Source organism: Nannospalax galili, unplaced genomic scaffold, assembly GCF_000622305.1.
Source record: "Nannospalax galili isolate Female #2095 unplaced genomic scaffold, S.galili_v1.0 scaffold17, whole genome shotgun sequence".
Lineage (NCBI taxonomy): Eukaryota > Metazoa > Chordata > Mammalia > Rodentia > Spalacidae > Nannospalax > Nannospalax galili.
Window position 1 is genome coordinate 4,523,043 of NW_008342276.1, and position 7,237 is coordinate 4,530,279.

The window sequence follows — 7,237 nt, forward strand, 5'->3', positions numbered from 1 at the left end:
ATCTTGGGCAAAGACCAGTTATTCACAGATAAACCTTACCTAGACATATATTTCTTGATCTGGTATGTATAATTTGTCAGTAGGCTGTAGGAGTAATATGGTTCCCTCTGGTTTTCAAACCTAGCTAGGCATTGTTTATCTCTTGCATTGTCTCACCCCTCCATCATGGTTTCCCCACTTAAGGTGCCTGCATTAAAAATAAAAAATAAAGATTAGAGGAGTAAAATGTGTTGGAAACCACTCAGGACACTTGCTTACCAAGTGAGAAAGCTGGGCTTTAAACCCCTGCTGTCTGTCTCCAAAATCTTGACTCTCAAATTCTGTGTATGCCTCCATTCTACCAGATTGTATATGTGTATCCAAACATGACTCTTCCTTTCCCAAAAAAATTATTTAGCAGAATGTTGAACAACATAATTGTTTATGGTGGATATCCTCTCTTAAAACATTTTTGTCCATTAAGGACCATGATTTTAGCTATACAAACTTGGGTCAAACTCAGATGGAGATGTAGCTCAGTTAATAGTAGAGTGCTTACCCAGTGTCCACAGAGCTCTAGGTTTGATCCCCAGAACCACAAAAACCATGGTAGCACATGCTTATAATCCCAGCATTCAAGACATGGAGTGAATGGATCCACACTGAAGGACATTGGGGGACACAAATCACATTATATATATTTGAGGACACAATTACAGTCTATAGGCCTTAGTATATATAGTAAAGTACATTAAATTGGGTGGGGCAGTAAGAGGAGGTGGGGTTAGGGGAGGGGATCTAAATACCACCAAACTATATGCTATGGAAATCACAAAAATTCAATAAAAAACGCAAAAAAAAACCAAAAATATATAGTTGGCCCTCTGTATCCTGAATTTTGCATCCTCAGATTCAACTGACCACAGATGGACAATATTAAAGAAGTTAATTACATCTGAACTAAATGTGAAGACCCTTTTCTTGCTATTATTCTTTAGACTATATAATACAGAAACTATTCACATATCACTTAATATATCGTATAAGTAATGTGCAGATTATTTATAGTATAGGGGAAAATGTACATAGATAATATGCAAATGCTAGACCATTTTATATTAGAGACTTAAGTATCAAAAAATTTGTTTCCTGGAACCACTCCACGTGGATACTGACAGATGACTCTACATGTATGACATGGTAGATATTTATGAGTGCTAAGTAAAAACTCAAAACAAGTAAAGAGTGTAGGAGACCCAGGGACAGGGAACTTTTACACTGTTCATTAACCTTGGAAGGGAAAGCCTATCTTAAAGCAAAGGAGAAGAATCCTAAAGCTGATGGATGGAGCCATAGTCTGGTCTAAAGGAAAGACCCAAAGGAAGGAACAACCTCTGTAAAGACTATTGAGAAACCATCTGGTGTGATCAAGTTTCAGCAAGAAAGGGTTGTGTGTCCCGGGAGGAAGGAGTGGAAAGACGAGCGTGTGGGCTGAGGTAGGAAGCAGTACTGGGGCTGAAGCTCCTAGGAAACCTTCATATAAAATGCAAAGGTTTGTTCTTTCCAGGTTGGTAGGCAAGTCATGAGGCGTGGTCTGACTTCTAGCTTTATAGGATAATGCCAGACCGGGGATGTATTCAGTAGCTCAGGTCTAGAATGACTGCCTTAGCATGTATAGAGCCCTAGGTTTAATACCCAATACCTTTGTGTTTCTCTCTCTCTCTCTCTCTCTCTCTCTCTCTCTCTCTCTCTCTCATCCTGGCTGCAGTAGGAGATTAAGGGCAAGGACAAGAAGCAGGACATGCCTACACAGGCTATTCAAGTCAGCCAAGGGGGATATGACGCATCACACCACAGTGACAGCAGCAGCAGTGGGGGGAAAAGTTGTGCAGGTGAAGCCAACACTACACCAATGGATTGGGTGTGGAGTGTGAGCAAAAGAGAGGAAACAAGATTAAGATCAATCATGAAGCAACCGGTTACTGCTATGTGGGAAGGAGATGGTTGGGAAGGGGATCAGGGGTTAGATCTTGAGCAATTTTCCAGGGCTACGGTAACAAAGTACCACAAAGAGGTGGTTAAAACAACAGAAATGTAGTCTCCACAGTTCTACAGGGTAGCAGTCTAAAATCAAGGTTCGGGGGAGTTAGGCTTCCTCTTAGACCCACAGTGTCCTTCCTTGCCTCCTTTTAGCTTTGGGTGGCCAGCAGTCCTTAGCTTTCCTGGACAACAACTCAGTGTCTATTCCCTCAGTCTGGTCTGTTGCCATGTGGCATTCCACCTGCAACTATCTCCTCTTACAAAGCCACCACTCTGAATCCATCTTGATTGCCTCGTCTTCACTTAACCACATCTCTATTTCAAATAAAGTTTTTTCCAGGATGTGGTAGCAGGATTTCAGGAGCAGCTTTAGGGAATATGGCTCAAACTATAACATGTACATCAAGTTTGGTCTTTTGGATTCCTTACACCAATGTTGAGAAACTAGTTGGATATGCAAATCTGGAATTCAGCCGAAAGATCCATCTTTACAGGTATGGTGGCACAGGCCTGTAGTCTCAGCACTCGGGGCATAGGCAGAAGGATCACAGCAAGTTCAAGGGCAACCTGAGCTATAGTTAGACCATGTCCAAAACAAATTGGAACTTACATTGTTTTATATTCTCAACTCTAAAACTCTACTGGATAAACCCAGAAATGTACAAATCGGAGATAATTTTCTTCTCCATAAAACTGGAAGATAGTCACTGCCCAGGAGAAAACATTGTAAGATTCTAATGGGACAATGACTGCAAAAACACAGTAGGAAGCCTGAAGCAGCATATGGATCCAAACTCCTCATTCTGTCCACTGCATGCAATTGAGCAATCATATATTTAACACAAATAGTTTCCTTTTTCCTTTAAAAAAATTTTAATACTGAATATTGAACTAGATATTATCTAGGTCTTGAATATATGCTAGGTAAGTACTCTACCACTGAACTCTATTCCCAGCCCAGCACAAATAATTTTAGAATGTGATATATTTTAGTATATCATTAGATTATATTTATGCTGATGTGAACTTTCTTTGAGGCAGCTTGAAGGATATTAATAATGATCCCTTATACAATGGGAGAGAATATTCTAAAAAAAGATGAGTTCTAGGTTTGTAAGTAACTTGAGAACTTTCAAATACTTTTAAAGCAAGGCCAAAAGGGTGATTTCACCAGGGAGGTGTAGTCCCAACTCTGAACTCAAGTGAAAACTCTCCATGATTCTCAGGGAAACTAAGGAAGTCTTTTCAATCCCTCAGAATAAATAATGACAGCTTATTTTAGGTCAGTATGCTGGTAAAGAAAGCCTAGCAACCATTCCTAGAGAGGCATAGAAGTAAGCACACAAGTGTCACAGAATGAGTTCATTTCAGAGATAAGTATAGGATGCTGTGAAGGTAAGTAAATAATTCAGCCCCGAAGGGGAGGTGGATCAGAATGCTTTCCAGTGGAAGTGATAGATGGGAGATCTGAAGGCTGCATTGGAGTCAAGAAGAACAAAAAGAAGGGCAGTTCAGACAGCGGTATCCACTTGTAAGAGCTTAAAAGAAAGAAAGTGTATATGCTAGATGGGGACTACAGGGAGCAGCCTGGCTTTCTGTACTAGTGAGTGAGGCTGGTGGGCATCAATTACTGCTTGACTATTTTTAATTCATATTTGTCCTTCCATCATACGGTTTTCATCTTGCCTTTCTAAAAATTTCCCATTAACCTATAAAATTCAATTCAGTGCTGACATTTTGAGCTGTCTGTTAGAGACTTGATCTGAAAACATTTTAATGAAGAATTTACTTCAGAAAACAGGAGAGTGGTTAGCAGAGGCTGGGGACTATAGGGGGAAGCTGGGAGAGGTTGGTCAGTGAGCAGAAAGTAACATCTAGATAGGACTAACAGATTCTGATGCTTTCATGCACAGTGAGGGACTGTAGTTAATGATAATGTATTATATATTTCCAAATAGCTAAAAAAAAGATGGATTTAAATGTTTTATCACAAAGAAATGATAAACGTTGGAGGTGGTGCATATGCAGAGTCCCCTGCTGTGATCATGAGGCAGTGTATACAGAAGTTGAAATATCACACTAGACCTCACAAAGGTGTTTATGTGACAAACTAAAACCTAAAAAGGAATTTTCTCTATTTTAAAACACAAATCTCCATTTGTGTATGGCGTGATCCTCAGAAAATTGAGGTTTAGGCAAATCAGACAGTATTTTGAAATTACTGTAATTCTACTGTCAGAATGTTACCCATGTTGATTGCAAAAAGTGATATTGTGCTGGATGGCACATGCCTTTAATCCCAGAATTTGAGAAGCAGAGACAGGTGGATCTCTCTGAGATCAAGGCCAGCCTGGTCTACATAGTGAGTTCCAGGCCAGTTGGAGCTGCATGGAGCCCCTTTTCAAAAAAAAAAAAAAAAAAAACATGATTTGTGTTTCCTCTCATGAATGGGGCTTGGAACAGTTGTAACCTCTCTGGGCTGCAGAATAGAATTAGTAGTTCATGTCTATTGAGCAGTTATTATGTACTAGTCACTAATTGAAGTTTTACATATATCAAATTTAATCTTCCTAATTACCAGGATTTCTCTCAGGGTTATCATTTGACCAATGTTGAAATGACTCTCACAGTAGCTAAGGGCCTCATATAAGGAATGCAGCTAAGAATATAGTCATGTTAAGCCCATGAGAGTTGCTGAAAAGCCAGCAAGTACTGACATTCATAGCGTTCTAAAAGCTGCAGTTCTGGACCAATGGCAAGGAGCTGAGCAGAAAGCCTTTCTACAGCATGAGCCATGAGTTTGGTCAAGGAATGACAGAGTGATTTACAATGAAAGGGGAGCTTTCTCTGGCTTTCTGTCTCCCTCTGTTCTCAGACTTCAGCCTAATAATCTTTTCATCCTTCCTTGGGATATTCTAATGGGCACTGAGGTATCAAGTGAATGAATGAATTTGTTTTAATTGAGTGCGGGTATTCTAAACTTCTTTTGGATGCTGTTTTGCAGTTTATGAAGCCTAAGTCAACCTTACCTAGAACTAGGATGAGTTGTGGTCACTCACGGTAGCTGTCATCAGTTGACCAAGCCTGCTGGGGACATGGCCCAAAGCAAAGACTTCAGGCCAATTTTATGATGTATTTTTATGAAACCCATTTAGACAGGATTATATTAGCATATCAGAGCCACATGTGAGAATTCTTTTTCCGTCTCATTGTTTTCTCTTTTAATCAATTGATAATTTCCATTTTTATTAAAGTCAGATTAGTCAGAGATAAGCAATGCTGAAGATGTTAACTGTTCCTTAGGCTATTCTTACATCCAACCAGAAGAGGGCGATCAGAGTACATTTCAGAGATTTCATAGGCAGCTGCTCAAGAGTGGGAAACTTCAGGAATATTTTCCATTATAATATGATGTAGTCTTTAGTCTCTTTCCTCAGGGTAACAGTACAACATGCTGTTCTGAGTAAGAGCCAAGAACTTTGGCCCCCTTTAAGGTACTAACCAAAGCTTAATAATGAAAAGCAATGGACAGCAGGAATATAATCAGAACACCTGTTTTCATGGGGCAGTAAGGGAGTGGCTGGGGGACAGATGCTTGGAGACTGAAGACATCAGTGTTTTGTTTTTGTTGTTTCTTGTTTGTTTAAATCTTTTTAGATTTTTAAATTATTTTTAATTATGTGTAGGTATGACTGTGCATGGGTATGTATCCTCATGTGTGGGTGCAGATCCCCACAGAGGCCATAGGTTTTGGATTCCTTTGGAACTAGAGTTACAGGAGCCACCCAACATGGGTGCTGGGAATCAAACTTGGAGCCTTTGCAAAAGCATAGTTTGTGCTCTTAACTGTAGAGCCATCTCTCCAGCTTGGACACTTGACTCCTTACCATCAGGAGTGGTCTTTTCCAGTGCCGTTCATTGACTTGGACTGTGGCCCTAGATACAATCTGGAGAATCTACATTGGCCTTTGCAAAACATATCTAGTCCTGCTAATAAGGTTGGGCACTGCTCTCCCCCTTTGCTAAAAACCTTTGCAAAGATGAAATTATTCACGCCGACACACTCTTGAAGCCATCATGCGTTCTATGAAAGATGTAAATGCAAAGGGAGAAATACTGCACTTCAGAGCAAACCTCCTTCATGTCTTTGTTTTTTCTTTGTTGGAGTCACAGTTTCTCCAGCCAGCTCTGTCTGGTGGTTCCAGAAAAGGAACACAGGGTTAGGTAAAACTTGCTTCACTTTGGCTCAGTGATGTGATCTGGAGCAAGCCCCTTGCTTTCTGGCTCAGCTTTCTCTGCAGTCTACATGATTATTCTCAGCGATCTCACTGAACAGTGAGAATGGAGGCCGGGCCACATCTACAGCTGTGTTTGTCTCATTGGTTTGAGTGAATTGACCTGACTCCAGCCAGTGACTCCTGCTAAGGTAGCTGAACATTTTCTAATTCTGGATTTTGTCCCTGTTGTCAGTGTTAAGGAAAAAAAAAATCAAATTTTGTCTCATTCACCCTAAAATTGCCTCAAATTTCCCCTATTCTTTTTTACATAAATTACCTTTCTTGTGGAACTCTGTCCTCCATGTATAACTTGGCAATTGCCATGTCTTGTTTCATTTTGTGTATGTGGTATATGTGTGTATACATGTGTTCATAGAGTCTAGAAGTTAATATCAGGTGTCTTCCTCTGTCACCCTCATCTTTACTTTTTGAAACAGGCTCACTCACTGATTAGCTAGACTAGCTACCAACAAGCTCCTGGAATTCTCCTTTCTCTTTCCTCCCACCCACCTCCCTTGCCGGGATTACAGGCATGCACATCACCCTTGGCTTTTTACATGAGTGTTGGGGATTTGAACTCAGATCTTCATGTGTGTAAGCCAAGCACCTTAGTGAATGAGCCATCGCCCCACCCTCACTGCCCCAAAACATTGCTGACTCAAAATCAGAGCAGTTGTGATTATTCACAGAGATTCTCATAAGACTGAGCCACGAACATTCCCTTGTGAAAGGGGAGAGGGCTCACAAAGCAGCTTACAAGGCCTATCAGGCTCTGCCTTCCCAAAGGATATATAAGCAACTATTACTTGCTGTGAGGAGGGACTCTTCTTGGTGGTATAGTTGCCTATATGATGCCTATATATGTAACCCCTCATCCACACTTCTTTATGTAACCCCAATTAAACTACACTCACTAAGCTAGACTTGAGTAGAGTCATTTC